A 16,778-nucleotide genomic window follows, 5' to 3' on the forward strand; every position below is an offset into this window, starting at 1 on the left:
ACAGGTCTTTTGTCTCCTTAGGTAGGTTTCTTCCTAGGTATTTTATTTTATTTTTTTGTTGCAATGGTAAATGGGAGTGTTTTCTTAATTTCACTTTCAGATTTTTCATCATTATTGTATAGGAATGCAAGAGATTTCTGTGCATTACTTTTGAATCCTGAAACTTTACCAAATTCATTGATTAACTCTAGTAGTTTTCTGGTGGCATCTTTAGGATTCTCTATGTATAGTATCATGTCATCTGCAAACAGTGACAGCTTTACTTCTTCTTTTCCGATTTGTAATCCTTTTATTTCCTTTTCTTCTCTGATTGCTGTGGCTAAAACTTCCAAAACTATGTTGAATAATAGTGATGAGAATGGGCAAACTTGTCTTGTTCCTGATCTTAGTGGAAATGCTTTCGGTTTTTCACCATTGAGGACGATGTTGGCTGTGGGTTTGTCATATATGGCCTTTATTATGTTGAGGTAATTTCCCTCTGCCTACTTTCTGGAGGGTTTTTATCATAAATGGGTGTTGTATTTTGTCAAAAGCTTTCTCTGCATCTATTGAGATGATCATATGGTTTTTCTCCTTCAATTTTTTAATATGTTGTATCACATTGATTGATTTGTGTATATTGAAGAATCCTTGCATTCCTGGGGTAAACCCTACTTGATCATGCTGTATGATCCTTTTAATGTGCTGTTGGATACTGCTTGCCAGTATTCTGTTGAGGATTTTTGCATCTATATTAATCAGTGATATTGGTCTGTAGTTTTTTTTTTGTGTGACATCTTTGTCTTGTTTTGGTATCAAGGTGATGGTGGCCTTGTAGAATGAGTTTGGGAGTGTTCCCTTCTCTCCATTTTTTTACAGGAGTTTGAGAAGGACAGGTGGTAGCTTTTCTCTGAATGTGTGATAGAATTCGCCTGTGAAGACATCTGGTCCTTTTGTTTGTTGGAAGATTTTTAATCACAATGTTAATTTCAGTGCTTGTGATTGGTCTGTTCATATTTTCTATTTCTTCCTGGTTCAGTTTCAGAAGGTTGTGCATTTCTAAGAATTTGTCTATTTCTTCGAGGTTGTCCATTTTATTCGCATATAGTTGCTTGAAGTAATCTCTTATGATCCTTTGTATTTCTGCTGTGTCAGTTCTTACTTCCCCTTTTTCATTTCTAATTCTATTGATTTGAGTCTTCTTTTTTTTTTGTGTGTGTGGTATGTGGACCTCTCACTGCTGTGGGCTCTCCCATTGTGGAGCACAGGCTCCAGATGTGCAGGCTCAGCAGCCATGGCTCACGGGCCCAGGCGCTCCGTGGCATGTGGGATCCTCCCAGACTGGGACATGAACTCGTGTCCCCTGCATCGGCAGATGGATTCTCAACCATTGCACCACCAGGGGAGCCCCTCTCTTTTTTTCTTGATTAGTCTGGCTAATGGTTTATCAATTTTGTTTATCTTCTTAACGAAGCAGCTTTTAGTTTTATTGATCTTTTCCATTGTTTCCTTCATTTCTTTTTCATTTATTTCTGATCTGATCTTTATGATTTCTTTCCTTCTGCTAACTTTGGGGTTTTTTTTGTTGTTGTTCTTCTTTCTCTAATTGCTTTAGGTGTAAGGTTAGGTTGTTTATTTGAGATGTTTCTTGTTTCTTAAGGTAGGATTGCATTGCTATAAAATTTCCTCTTAGAACTGCTTTTGCTGTTTCCCATAGGCTTTGGGTCGTCATGTTTTCATTGTCATTTGTTTGTAGTTTTTTTTTTTTTTTTTTTTTGCGGTATGCGGGCCTCTCACTGTTGTGGCCTCCCCCGTTGTGGAGCACAGGCTCCGGACGCGCAGTCTCCGGACGCGCAGGCTCAGTGGCCATGGCTCACGGGCCCAGCCGCTCCGCGGCATATGGGATCCTCCCAGACCGGGGCACGAACCCGTATCCCCTGCATCGGCAGGCGGACTCTCAACCACTTGCGCCACCAGGGAGGCCCTGTTTGTAGGTATTTTTTGATTTCCTCTTTGATTTCTTCAGTGATCTCTTGGTTATTAAGCAGTGTATTGTTTAGCCTCCATGTGTTTGTATTTTTTTTTTTTTACAGATTTTTTCCTGTAATTGATATCTAGTCTCATAGCGTTGTGGTCAGAAAAGATACTTGATACGATTTCAATTTTTCTTAAAATAACCAAAGCTTGACTTGTGACCCAAGATATGATCTATCCTGGAGAATGTTCCATGAGCACTTGAGAAGAAAGTGTATCCTTGTGTTTTTGAATGGAATGTCCTGTAAATATCAATTAAGTCTATCTTGTTTAATGTATCATTTAAAGCTTGTGTTTCTTCATTTATTTTCATTTTGGATGATCTGTCCATTGGTGAAAGTGGGGTGTTAAAGTCCCCTACTATGATTGTGTTACTGTCGATTTCCCCATTTTTTGCTCTTAGTATTTGCCTTATGTATTGAAGTGCTCCTATGTTGGGTGCATAAGTATTTACAATTATTATATCTTCTTCTTGGATTGATCCCTTGATCATTATGTAGTGTCCTTCTCTGTCTCTTGTAATAATCTTTGTTTTAAAGTCTATTTTTTCTGATATAAGAATTGCTACTCCAGCTTTCTTTTGATTTCCATTTGCATGGAATATCTTTTTCCATCTCCTCACTTTCAGTCTGTATGTGTCCCTAGGTCTGAAGTGGGTCTCTTGTAGACAGCATATATACGGGTCTTGTTTTTGTATCCATGCAGCCAGTCTATGTCTTTTGGTTGGAGCATTTATTCCATTTACATGCAAAGTAACTACTGATATATATGTTCCTATTACCATTTCCTTAATTGTTTTGGGTTTGTTATTTCAGGTCTTTTCCTTCTCTTGTGTTTCCTGCCTAGTGAAGTTCCTTTAGCATTTGTTGTATAGCTGGTTTGTTGGTGCTGAGTTCTCTTAGCTTTTGCTTGTCTGTAAAGATTTTAATTTCTCTGTAAAATCTGAGTGAGATCCTTGCTGGGTAGAGTAATCTTGGTTGTAAGTTTTTCTCCTTCATGACTTTAAATATATCCTGCCACACGCTTCTGGCTTGCAGAGTTTCTGCTGAAAGATCAGCTGTTAACCTTATGGGGATTCCCTTGTGTGTTATTTGTTGTTTTTCCCTTGCTGCTTTTAATATTTTTTCTTTGTATTTAATTTTTGGTAGTTTGATTAATATGTGTCTTGCTGTGTGTCTCCTTGGATTTATCCTGTGTGGGACTCTATGCACTTCCTGGACTTGATTGACTATTTCCTTTACCTTATTAGGGAAGTTTTCAACTCTTCAAATATTTTCTCAGTCCCTTTGTTTTTCTCTTCTTCTTCTGGCACCCCTGTAATTCGAATGTTAGTGCTTTTAGTATTGTCGCAGCAGTCTCTGAGACTCTCCTCAATTTCTTTTCTTTCATTTTTGTTTATTCTGCTCTGCAGGAGTTATTTCCACTATTTTATCTTCCAGGTCACATCCGTTCTTCTGCCTCAGTTATTCTGCTATTGATCCCTTCTAGAGAATTTTAAATTTCATTTATTGTGTTGTTCATGATTGTTTATTTGCTCTTTAGTTCTTCTAGGTCCTTGTTAAGCATTTCTTGTATTTTCTTCATTCTTTTTCCAAGATATTGGATCATATTTACTATCATTATTCTGAATTCTTTTTCAGGTAGACTGCTTATTTCCTCTTCATTTGTTAGGTCTGGTGGGTTTTTACCTTGCTCCTTCATCTGCTCTGTGTTTCTTTGTCTTCTCATTTTGCTTAGCTTACTGTGTTTGGGGTCTCCTTTTTGCAGGTTGCATGTTCGTAGTTCCCGTTGTTTTTGGTGTCTGCCCCTAATGGCTAAGGTTGGTTCAGTGGCTTCCTGGTGGAGGGGACTAGTGCCTGTGTTCTGGTGGATGAGGCTGGATCTTGTCTTTCTAGTGGGCAGGTCCACATCTGGTGGTGTGTTTTGGGTTGTCTGTGACCTTATTATGATTTTAGGCAGCTTCTCTGCTAATGGGTGGGGTTGTATTCCTGTCTTCCCAGTTGTTTGGCATGGGTGTCCAGCATCTCTGTTGTTTTTGGTGTGTCTTTTTGCATAGCTTTTTGGCGGTTGCACTAGATTACTTATATTGATATATACATAATTTATCCCAATCTGTGACTATTATCATTTTTCTCTTTTGAGTTAAATATAGAAGTCTTACCTACTGTTTAATCATTTTATTTTCCTTTGTTTAGTACATAATTGTTTTAAATCTCTCCTCTCCATACATTTAATCAATCAGACAGTGTTACAATTTTTGCTTCAACCATCAGTTACCTAATTGTTCATTTACCTCTTCCTTGTTTCACTCTAGCTAATGACCACTCATCTGCCCCCCTTATTACTTATAAAATATAAATCAGAGATAAAGTGCTGTAGATGGGGTAATATCAGTGCCACCCTGCTGAGTGCAGGGACTACAAAATAGTCTCCGTCCTCAGTCAGGGGTAAGGTATGGGAATAGGGTCAAGTTCATTGGCCAGTAGCGCAATATTTTAGTTCTTGTCATTTTTGTTTTCATTAAGTTTCTTTGTGATTTTGTTTGGGTTACGAATGGTAAGAAATTTGGAATCCTTATTGAAAGAAGTGCAAAATGTGTCTGAAAACCAAATATAACATTTAAAAAATTAGTTTCTGTTTCTCAATATCTGTATCCTTGCTTCAGGATTCCTGCTAATACACACAGTGTCTGTGAAAAGTAGAGGAAAACACTCTCACTAGGGGAAGAATTGTAAAAAGGTGCCATTTTAGGGCTTCTCTAGCCCCACAATATGTGGGCTGAATTTTCTACTCTCACCCTCTTAGTAGGGTCCCTCTCTGCTGGGCTCAACCTGCCTCACTGCTACCTGTGAACCTGCCTTACCTCTCTGAATTTCTCTCATGTTTTGATCTAAAGAAATTTTCTAAGAAATCTGCTCAGATATATTATTTTTCTTTTATTCTGATATCTTGGTTTCTTTCAAGAGGAATAAAATGTATATTAAATGTAGATTTATTTCTATTCAAAATTCAGTATTAATAAAAGCAATTGTAGCTCTTACCACACCCATCATAAGTAATTTCCAACAACAGGTAACAGGTGTTTTGAGGAAAATGGGACTTCATGGTCAAAAAAAGTTGAGAAAATGGTACATAATCTATCCCATTTTTGTATATTTATATAGTAACAACTCTCAAAAGTTATGTAGTAAAGAAATTCTTGCTTAACTTTGTTTAATCTAGCATTTAACTATATAATTCTACATAACTAAATAATACAAATTTATTTAACTACAGATTTCCTCTCCAATATATTTCATTTTATTTTACTTTGCATATCACCAATTAATAAGTTTTAGTCTATTAAAGACTATTAAAACCAATTTGAGTTTGGGAAATATAAGTTAAAAATAATTTATTTGGTTTCTACAATATGTGGGATGTTATACTATGAACTGATATAACTAATCTTTTTTGGCTTTTTAAAGTTATTAACAAATCTGTAATTTTACTGTCATCTCCTCTATAGGAAGTTCTCTTAATCTGCATCTTATGGACCTTTTCAGGTTCCAATGAATGGCATGAACAGTCCCCAAATTGGGTTTGATATTTTGTGTAAGATGTGAACATTTCTGTAGAAAGGGCTCATTGTTTTAAAATTCAGTCTTCAAAGAGTTTGTTTCTCTTGTAAGATTAAGACCTACTCTTCTATAGGAGGTAGTTACCACCATTAGTGTAGTTTTTCCTTTCCCAAATCAAGGTACTGCATTAAACAGCAATTTGTGTATCTAAACAAGATATAAAGATACATTATAATATATGGGTGAAGGCATTTAGGACATTTTGTTTTTATTTCAACTACCTATAATGATTATAACTTGTATAAAAGGGCAGGGGAAGTCACACACTTTATGTTTTTATATTAAATAGCAGATTCAAAAAATTTTTTCATTGTTGCTTTAGCTTCCTAATGTGTTTTTTTGTGTATTTATATTTATTCACAAATGGCTATTAAATAGCGACTAGTTGCCATATATTAGATATTATGAAATAAAAAGAAGAATCATCCGGTGATTTTAAGGGATAGGTCTTCATTTGAACTTTACATTTCTTGGACAATAATTAGTAAGGGTAATATGCTAGAGAGCAGGCCATTGCAGAAGGTGTTCTCCCCCCACAAAAAAACAACAACAGAAATTGAAGGGATGCATTTTTAACAGTTTGTTGAACAGCTAAACTTACTCCTGTTTTGTTACTTCAGACACCTGTTCTGGTGCTATTCCTTGGCTCTGTATCACAGAACTTCTCATTAATGACTGTCCTTTTATTTCCAGTTTGATTCTTAATTCCATAAAATTTCTATTTTCATTCTTCCACTATTCCTATCCATCCAACATCTTTTTATAAAAAGTCTATTTTATATTGAAAACAGACAGGGACCATTTTTTATCTGTATTCTATAAAGTGATGTGGGCAGGATTTAGATCCCAGTGTGTAATTTTAATAATTTAAGTGATCTGCCTGGGAATGGGGAATGGCTGAGTGTGCAAAATCTGAAACCTTGACCTTAATAGCATCATGTTTGAAAAAGCTGAATTAATTACTCGAAGAAAATAATGTACAAATGTAGTAACATATGAAGAAAATGTTTACTTGGGAGAAAAATGAATTAATTATGGTAAAAAATTTTCAGCAGAAACAACACTGCATTCTTTTAAAGTGAAATCATGAATAGAGGTAAATTAATATTTCCGGAATTACTGACACTCCATGTACAACGTGTGTATTTTTCTTGGCCTTAAAATTTTTTTTCCACTAAATCAGATTCATTGCATTTGGCAAGATTTTCAGAAAGAGCATGAGGTTATTTGGGGGATGAGTATTTGACATGTTCACACAATGTACAGTTCAGGGTTCAAAGTTGAAATCACAGCACTGTTTTTCTTGACAAGAATTCTCTCTGGCAAATTGCCTAGGAAAGTTCTGGTAGGTTTCCTTGCATCCCACCCAATTTTCAACTAATATTGTAAAATCAGTCATCAGCTGGGACTAACTAATTGCTCTAGAGTTATTTATCTGAATAAGATGACTCTCCATTAGACTTGTTGAAACAATAGGACACATTTAATTGAAAGACCCAAATATTCTTTTGCATAAAAATTGGTGAGAAAATATATGTTGAATTTGTATCTTTGATAATATGACAATTATATTATTGGTAAGTTATAGAAATATCTATATATCTCAGGATAAAATCTAAGTAGGAACTTCTTAGAAATGTTTCTGCTCTAACTGCATTTAATGACATGTTACTGTTGTACTCTTACTATGACATCAGCATTTTCACTTGTTAATTTATTTTGGTGGCTATAATGCTGAAATTTTTTGTCATTTTGAACTATAGACTCTGCCTCATGGAAAATATTATAGTGGTATTCAGAGAGTGTAGACTCAGATTGGCTATTATAGTGTGAGTCTGAAATTTGATTTTAAGAGTGTGAGCATGTTGCTGAATCCAAGTTTGTGTGACTGACTCGCAGTAAGGCCAAACAAACCGAAATGTCAGAATTTGGAGCTGAGAAGGTATATTGTGAGGGCCAAGCAAGGAGAACAGGCAACTCATGCTAAAAAAACCCAAACTCTATGATGGTTTTCAGGAAATAGGTTTTTTTTTTCTTTTTTTCAGCATATTATGCTTTATTATTTCAAGACAGGTGAAAACACAACTGAAATGCAAAAAAGATTTGTACAGTATATGGAGAAGGTGCTGTGCTGGATCGAACGTCTCATGAGTGGTTTGTGAAGTTCCATGCTGGAGATTTCTCGCTGGACAATGCTCCATGGTCAGGAAGACCAGCTGAAGTTGATAGCAAACAAATTGAGACCTTAACTGAGAACAATCAATGTTATACCATACTGGAGATAGCCAACATACTCAAAATATCCAAATCAAGCATTGAGGAAAGAGGTTTTAAAGGCAGAATTTGGGGTGCAGACTGCAGGGTGTGTGATTTTCTTCTGATTGGTTGGCAGTGAGGTAACAGGGCAGTGCTCCAGGGGTCTTGTGCTCAGCCTGAAGTTACCATCCTCCACCTGGGTGGAGTCCTTATTTCCTGCAGAAGAACTCAAAGATAGTTAGGTACATCCCTTGAGGAGGAGCTAGGACCTTATTACTGCACTATTGTTTGACTGCTTTTCCTTTATTTCTGCATTCCTTCACTTCCCTGCTTAGTAACTGTTTGAATCTGACCTTTGAAACTCAGGAAAGGTTTAGGAGGCTGAAGTCTTTTCCCTACAAATGAAAGTGGGGACATGAAAAGGCTTTTGTACCTGGGAGGAACCCACAGGGTCCTGCTTGATTTCAAGCAGGCTGTGAAATGTTGAACAACTAATGTAATTCTAATGGAGTTCTTCAGTGTCTTCCAATAGAATTAAATATTGCTTTTTGAAAGAAGTTGATTTGGGATTAAGAGTTGTAATTTGTAATGTGTCATTGCAAAACATTATGTAAAATGGCCATGTTTGTAAATATGCAAGGTTTAGGTAAAATAAGTAATTTGGATGCTAAAGCAAAAATTAGGGATGCAAATTTTTTTTTTATTTCCAAGTTTTCTTTCCTGTATACTATCAACTCTCTGCATTTTGTAGTTAAATTGGTGCTGTGTAGAACCTGAAGCTTTATAGCAAAGTTCTACTTTTTTCTATCTAACAATGTTTACAAGCATTTCACCATCATAAAACATTTTTCACTTTATATTTTATTTTTATGTTTATATTCACAACAGAGATTCATTCATTTATTAATATGCATTTATTGAACATGAATTATGTACCAGACACTGTTCTAGTCCCTCAGAATTTACTAATGACTAAGACAAGAACAAACTTCCTACCATAATGATGTTTACATTATAGCAGGAGAGAAGACAATAAACAAACAAGTCCAATGGCTAATTCTTAGTTCTCATCTTTGTTGGCTTACAGAAGCATTCAACAGAGCTGATCTTTTTCAATAGTTTGCAACACTTTACTTAGTTTTGGGATTTCCCCAGGTTTTCTTCTCTGTCTGTTCATTCTCTATTTCCTTTGCTGGTTCCTCCTCATCTTCTTGATTTCTTAATATTGACATGCTCCAGGGCTGTCCTTGAACTTCTTCTTCTCCTTGTCTTCTTTGCATCCTTAATGATTGTATTTATTAGCATGACTTTAAATACACTCTCTACTCTGACAACTGCCTACTCATTAGTCTCCAACTTAGACCTCTCCCTGGATCTCCAGGTTCACTATGGAATCGTTCACTCCATATATCTTCTTTAATATCTGATACACATAAAGTCCTGATTGTACCTTCCAGATTGGCTTGTCCTGCAGGCTTTTCCATTTTAGTAAATGGTAACCCCAGCCAAAAATCTAAGAGCTATCGTTCACTTCTCTTTCTCCTCTAACACATCTCTAGTCCATTGTCTTTTTGATCTCATTACCCCTCATTTTCCCAACTCCAGCCATTCTAGCTTCCATGCTGTTACTCCAGTACATCTTATATGGTTCAGCCTGAGGGCCTTCTGCTGGAAATCTCACCTCCCAGATTTACTCATGACACACTCCCTCACATCCTTCAGGTTTGTTCCCAAACTCACTTCTGTGAAACCTTCCCTGACCTATCTATTGAAAAATTATACACCCCTTATTTAAGTTCCTTCCTAAGTTTTTCTTTATTACATTTACCCCTGTCTAACATACTATGTATTTTACTTCCTTTGTACTTTTGCTAACTCCTCTCCTGCTAGAATGTGAGCTCCATGGGAAGGAAATTTCATGTTTTGCTCTGTACCTGGAATGGTATCTGGCAGGTGGTAAGTCCTCAGTGAAACGTGGGGCTCCAGAGCAGAGGAACCACATCTCTGCAGGGTTTTCCTCCCTCCTTCTTTCCTCACCATTTCCCCTCCTTCCCTTATTCCTTCCCTCTTTCTCTCCCTTCCTTCCTCCCTTCCCTCGCACCCTTCCTCTTCCTTCTCTTTCTTCATTGTTCTTAATAGGCTTGGAGAAGCTGCTGAGTTAAAGCCAGTTTTCTATTTCTGGCTCTCTGTTTGGATTGGCAGTCACTTGGTTATGTGGGAAATCCGTGCCTAGTCTTCCCGAGGTGTACGCTGCCTGGGCATCATAGAAGCCTCTTCATCTTCAAGGTCATGGCCTATTTTTTTTTGTTGTTTTGTTTTGCTAATTGCTTTATAACCACAACAAACTAGTACAGAGTATGCCCTGTACAAAGCAATACATTAAAGATCGAGGTGTTCCCTTGGGCAAAGCTAAAGATTTCAGTCTGTGGTATTTGGAATTTAGGCTACAGTCCTTGTTTTTGGATGGATCATTGGGTGTGTGGCACAGTCCATGCTTTTAACCAGATTTGAACAGGAGAATGGCCACTTGGCCCAGGTAGAAGTAGATGAAGTGTTTGGTTTCATGTGTCACATAAGTACCGAAGTTCCTCCCCACAATGCAGTGCCAGGTGGGGTTCTACTTCTTGTCAAACTCCTTCTTGATATGGGCAGCAATGTCCTTCTCTATATTTCTCCAGTGCCTGAGTAGCACACTCCACCAAGTCCTGTTGCATCTCCTCCAACATATCGGCATTTTTGATCACGGCCTTTCGGTCACACATGGTTACCAAAGAGCAGCGGCTGGCCTACTGCAACGGTCTCCTGGGGGAGAGGCTGGCAAGGCTCAGACCCTTAGAGAGGAGGGGTCCCTACTGAAGCCATGGTGCATCTATCAGGGTCACAGCCTATTAACCCTATAATTTGAATTCTGCTCCTGGCAGCTCAGCAGTCATTGAATGCCATTGATATGTGGCTGCAAACGTTCTGCTTGGGGAGTGGCTTGTTCTTCTAGTGAGTGTCTGAGCTGCTGCCCACCATCGTGGCTCTGGATAACCCTCCTTTAGCACCTCCTATGCTACTGTGCTACATTCACAGACTTATTTATTTTTCTCCATGGCAGTAAATTGTAAGCTCTATGAGAATAGGAACAGTTTTTGAATAGCAAGGCCTAGGACACTGCCTTGGTCATGAAAATAAATATTTGTTGAATAAAGGAAGGAATGTCTAAATTACACTTATAGATAGAAAAATCTAAAAACAAATACAGATGACAACTATTTTATGATGATAAAATATTGGTAATAAGCACATAGTTTTTTCTTTCATTTGTTTTATCTATGCTATTTCTAAAAAAAGTCTTTGTCGTTTTTTGGCACAAAGTTTCCAATTCTTATACAGTGTACACCCTATTTTTAATATACTTTCATTCATGTTAATGGGAATCTGGAGCTGGATGAAGAGGAATAAGTGTGCCTAGCTTGCCATCTTTCCCAGAATATTTTCACCAATGTTTATGTTTTTTAATAAATGTGTTGTAATGAAAAATACTTCTCAGCTTTTTACTCACCTTATATGCTTGATAGAGCAATAAATGACTTTGTCCACTCTCAAAGAATAAAAATTTATTCTCATCAAGGAGACTTAAAAAAAATATCTGTTCTTTGTGTGACAAGGCAGGTCTTGAGCAGTTGCTTCCTGCACCTATTGTCCTTAATTTTTTCTGTTCATCTCTTCATTCCCAAATATGCAAAACTACAGAGAAAAAAAGTTATAAAAGGCTAAAGATATGTGATTTCTCCTAAGGTGTTATTCTGTAGGAACATCTGGGTGTGTCATGTACCTGAGTGATTATAAAACAAACATTTTATATATGTTTGAAAACAGGTCATTCCCCTTAATGTGTGCACAGCCTTCTAAATAATATATCCCTATAGTCTATAGCAATGCATTCCTAAAAATAATCCATGGTGATAACTAAATGCTTCTTCTAGGAATGGAAGAATAGAAAAGAGAAAGATTTGTGAAAGAATGAGAATAGTTTACCTCATTGAAAGTACTGGTTCAAGTTCTTCTTTTCTCTGTTCCTCAAAACTACAAATGAATTATTTCATTCTTCGTATGTAAGCACAAGTAGCTTTGATGGTTATAAAGAAATAGTTCATGCATTTGTCATTGATTTAAATTACTTGAAAACCATTCCAATTTTAAGCAAATAATTACATGTCACAATTTCATGCTAAATATGTTGTTACTTTTTACTAAAATCTTAAGTGTAAGATTCAGTATAATATAAAAATTACCTAAATAAATACCAATTAATTCATTTGCTCTTAGAGTAACCATCTTACTCAGAGTGAGTTAAAAAATGGATACCCAATTTTTATCTTATTTGAAATTATAAAATTATTTTAAGAAAAATTTTGGAAGTTTTATTTTTCTGTATAATCATTGGGAATTGTGTAGAAAATTTCTTTATTATATTTATTATTTATATATTATTATTATTTTATATGTTTATTAGATGTGTATAGTGCTTCACGTTGCCAGTATCATCAAGTAAAATGCTGCCAACCCCTTCCATATGTCATGCCTTTTTAAAATATGTCTTTGGTGTCTACACAGTCATGGCCTCATTGCAGGGATTCAGTAAATATTTGTTGCTTAGTCCGTTCATTCATTCTTTCATTCAACAATTATTTATCAAATGCCTATTATGTATCAGATATTTAATGCAAAAGGTAAACTAAATTTACATTTATTTATATCAAAATTTATATTTTGGATGTTATACCTTGGAAAATATTCTATAAATATCATTAGGTGAGCAGTTATTCCTAAAATAATGTTCTATTCACCTTAGTTCTTATTGTTATAAATACTGGTTCACAAAACACTATGTTAGATCCCAATAATGTCACTTATTTTAAGGCTGTAGCAAGGACATTTTTTGCTCCCTGATAGCCATGATCCTCTTCTCCTATAATGAAAGGACTCTTGTTTTGTAGCAGGACATGTGGCTACAGAGTAAGCACTGCATTTTCTAAGCTGCCTTGGAGGTGATGTGTGCGGTTTCCAGATTTTCCTTAAAGGACGAAGAGCTGGCCCTATGCCACCTTTTCCTCATCCTGCTGCTTTGAAAAGTGTTTGTGGTGATGGATCATCTTGTACCATGTGGATAAGAGCAGTATCTGAGGGATGACAGAGTTACGTGATAGAAAAAGCCTGGGTCCCCCATAAAATCCCTAGACTATCATTTCCATACTGTAATGTGAAAGGAATAAACCTCTATTTTCTTTTTTTTTTTTTTTTTTTTGCGGTACGCGGGCCTCTCACTGTTGTGGCCTCTCCCGTTGCGGAGCACAGGCTCCGGACGCGCAGGCTCAGTGGCCATGGCCCACGGGCCCAGCCACTCCGCGGCATGTGGGATCCTCCTTTACCGGGGCACGAACCCTTGTCCCCTGCATCGGCAGGCAGACTCTCAACCACTGTGCCACCAGGGAAGCCCTATTTTCTTTATGGACTGTATTTGAATCTCTGTTATGAATTTCCTAAGACAGACTTTGGTACGAGAAATGGGGTGCATGAAGTGGCATAACCTAGATCTGTGGCATAATATGTTTAGCACTTGGGAGGCAGGAAGCACAGACACAGATATTGGAAGTTGAAAAGCTGGTTGATCCCTGATATGCTGAGGCAAAGCATTGATATAACTGTTGATTACAGTATTTCAGAAAGCAGATTAAATGGTGACGGAGGCCATACATAACATTAGGGGAAATCACTGGAAAGCTGCAGGATCTTCATGTGTGTTGGCAGCTTCTTGCTCTTCCAGCAAAATCCTATGACAGAGATGAACTCAGGCTAGAGTTAACCAGTCTGCAAGCAGAGGTGGAAGGGCATATAGTTCTGTTAAGAAAGGCTCTTTGTGCCAGGTTAGCAAAATAATTTCACTGAGAGTCCTATAATTTGAGGCCTTTTGAGGGTTGAAAAAGTCAACTCCTTCTGTATTCCAAACCAAAGCAATTATAGCTGGTAGCTTCAAAGCCACTGCCTTACTTACTAGGAGATAAATTCAATGTCCTGCCAGATTTGGGAGCCAGAGGAGAAGCAAAATCAAATTAAGAGTATTGCTTTTCCACCCAAACAAAATGGTTTAGATAGCCTGGATGTAGCTTCCATCCAGAGAGGGGGTAAGGAAAGCACACAGGGTAATAAGGAAAAGACAAGCATCTTCAGCCTTAAAGAGTACATCTAGATTAAATCTTTGGCTATAGTTACTTACATATGGAACTAATCCAAAACAAATTGCCTGGAAGCTTGCTAAGGTTTTGAGGGAATTGTATGGCTACAGAACAACAACATAGCCTGCAAAAGCCTGTAATTGTTTAACCCTTTAGAAAATTCCTGAGCTGCCAAATCTGAACCAGCAAGGAGAAGGCTACAAAAATATCGCAGTCTCCAAGAAGAGCAATCTTTGTACCACCTGCTTGATTCATGGCAAGGGAGGACAAAAGATAGGAAAGCACCCACCAGGGGATAGAACCAAAGGCTTTGGAAGAAAGTGTACTTTTCTTCCAGGAAAGCGGAATCAGGGCCTTCCAGATGAGACTAATCCATTGTTGGTTCATGGAATATTTGTAACGCCTACCTAGTAGGATTTGATTATTGCCATGGCCCAGAGACTGCTATAAGTTTCCCAATCCCTCTTTGCTCAATAGGGGCAGTTTAGTTTGCAATATCTACTTCTTCACAAGCCATGAGTATTGAGTGTATGGGGACAGATAAACTTGTTTTAGTTTGTAGGTTGCCAAATCATGAGGCTCCACATCCATGATTAATGAAGGGAAAGGGCTATACATCATCCAGAGGGGAGACTTTTAGCTGGGTACAGTAACCAGTGGGACTTCGGAATTTTCTCCCTTGTGGAGGTGATCAATGTATTCTATGTGAAGGAGAGAGATTGTGATGGATATTTGGGTTGCCACATGAATAGACTGTGGCAAATAATGCTAGTTGTATTTAAATGTCCATTCTCTCATTTAACAGAGACACAGGCATACCTCTGAGATGTTGCAGGTTCAATTTTAAACCACCACAATAAAGGGAGTATCACAGTTAAGTGAGATACACAATTTTTTTTTATTTCCCAGTGTATATGAGTTATGTTTATACCATACCATAGTGTATTAAATGTGGAATAGCATTATGTCTAAGAAAACAACGTCCATTCCTTAATTAAAAAATACTTTATTGCTAAAAAATGCTAACCATCACCTGAGCCTTCAGTTGAGTCATAGTAGTTACATTAAAGATCACTGATTTCAGATCATCACAACAAATATAATAATAATGAAAAAATTTGAAATATTGTGAGAGTTAACCAAACTGTGACACAGAGACATGAAATGAGCAAATACTGTTGGAAAAGTGGCACCAATAGACTTGCTCCTTGCAGGGTTGCCACAAACCTTCAATTTGTAGAAAACAATAACTGGGAAGTGTAATAAAGAGAAGCACAACAAAACAAGGTATGCCTGTTAAGCCCCTGATTTTTGGCTATGTGCAGGACTGCCAAAAATAGAGTTTTTTTACCTTCCTTGTAGTTAGGTGTGGCCACATGACTAATATCTAATGGATGTAAGGAGACTTTGTGGGTGCAGAATCTGGGATGTTTTTAAAAGGCAAGTGTGTTGCATTTCTGTCACCCTTCCTCTATCCCATTTTTTTGAACACAAATGAGGTAGTGAGCTATCTTGGCACAAGAACAAGGATGATTTTGATGGAAAGGTAGACCAATAAGATAGAAAGAGCTTTTGTCCTTGGGTAACTTTGTGTAGCAGAGCTCCCATACTAGTTATGTATTGCTTCCCTTAAGAATATTTCACAAGGGAGAAGTAAACTTTTATTATATTAAAAGGGTTGATATTTGGGTCTTGTATCAGTCAGATATTGCTGCATAACAAACAATATAAAATTTTCAGTGACATACAAAAATAATCATTTATTTCTTGCTCATGATTTTATGAATTGGTTGGAACAGTTCTATTTCATACTTCAGGTAGAATGGTAAATTCTGCTTCATATTCTCATACTTCTCCTAAGATCATATGAGTGTGTATACTGTTTGTAGCTAATAGTTATGAGAGCCAGGTAAATGACTGTAGTGAACTGTCCTACATAATAGTGAACTATTATGCATTTATGAATATCATGTAGGTGAAAGAGAAGTTGAATGATGGTTTTGAGTTTTGAAAGTGTAATTTAGTACTGTATTGAGTGGAAGTAAATTACTATATCAGTGCTAATGCTAGTGTAGCTATACAAAAATCCTGTTATTTTGCCATCTCTCTATCTAGAACTGTATAAAGGCCTGGTATTTTACCCTACTTGCACACTAATAAGTTAGCCTGCTATAGTTTTATAGATGCTGACGGGAGACAAGACTCTTGGGTCAGAGATGATGAACGATTTATTATTCACAGCATTAGCAGCAGCCAGAAAATCAGCATTTTTTTGCACCTGTTTTCTGGGCTCCAGTTGCCATAAGGAAACACAGAGAGGGTGAGCTGATACCTGCACACTCTATGGGTTGCATTACAGAGAAGAATCCAGAGCATACTGAGCCCAGATTTTTTATTAATGGGTAGTAAGCATCCTGTCTTTTGCTACAGAGGGGAGACAATGTCTTTATCTTCCAAAGTTTTAAACAAATGTGTCTCTTACTGCAGAGTAAATACCACACCTTCCAAGGCTGTTCACGATGCAAACATACTTGAAACGATCTTCTGGAATAAAGGACAGTCAGTATCCCTACTAGCAACGGGTGTAGAAATGAGAGATCCATGGAGAACTGTCTCCCAAACTGCTTTTGCCAAAGTCATTAGTGACATTCTAATTTTTGTTCTAACG

The 16,778-nt window shown here is 37.0% G+C and overlaps 1 protein-coding gene and 1 pseudogene across 2 annotated transcripts in view; one reads left to right on the forward strand and one right to left on the reverse strand.

Annotated features, from left to right (window-relative positions):
- The window catches only part of CFAP299 (cilia and flagella associated protein 299), a 639,242-nt gene that overhangs the window by 63,183 nt on the left and 559,281 nt on the right, over positions 1–16,778 (forward strand). The window lies entirely within an intron of this gene.
- Positions 10,318–10,689, reverse strand: LOC132486246 (dynein light chain 1, cytoplasmic-like; annotated as a pseudogene).

Source organism: Mesoplodon densirostris, chromosome 1 (assembly GCF_025265405.1).
Source record: "Mesoplodon densirostris isolate mMesDen1 chromosome 1, mMesDen1 primary haplotype, whole genome shotgun sequence".
NCBI classification, from domain to species: Eukaryota; Metazoa; Chordata; class Mammalia; order Artiodactyla; family Ziphiidae; genus Mesoplodon; species Mesoplodon densirostris.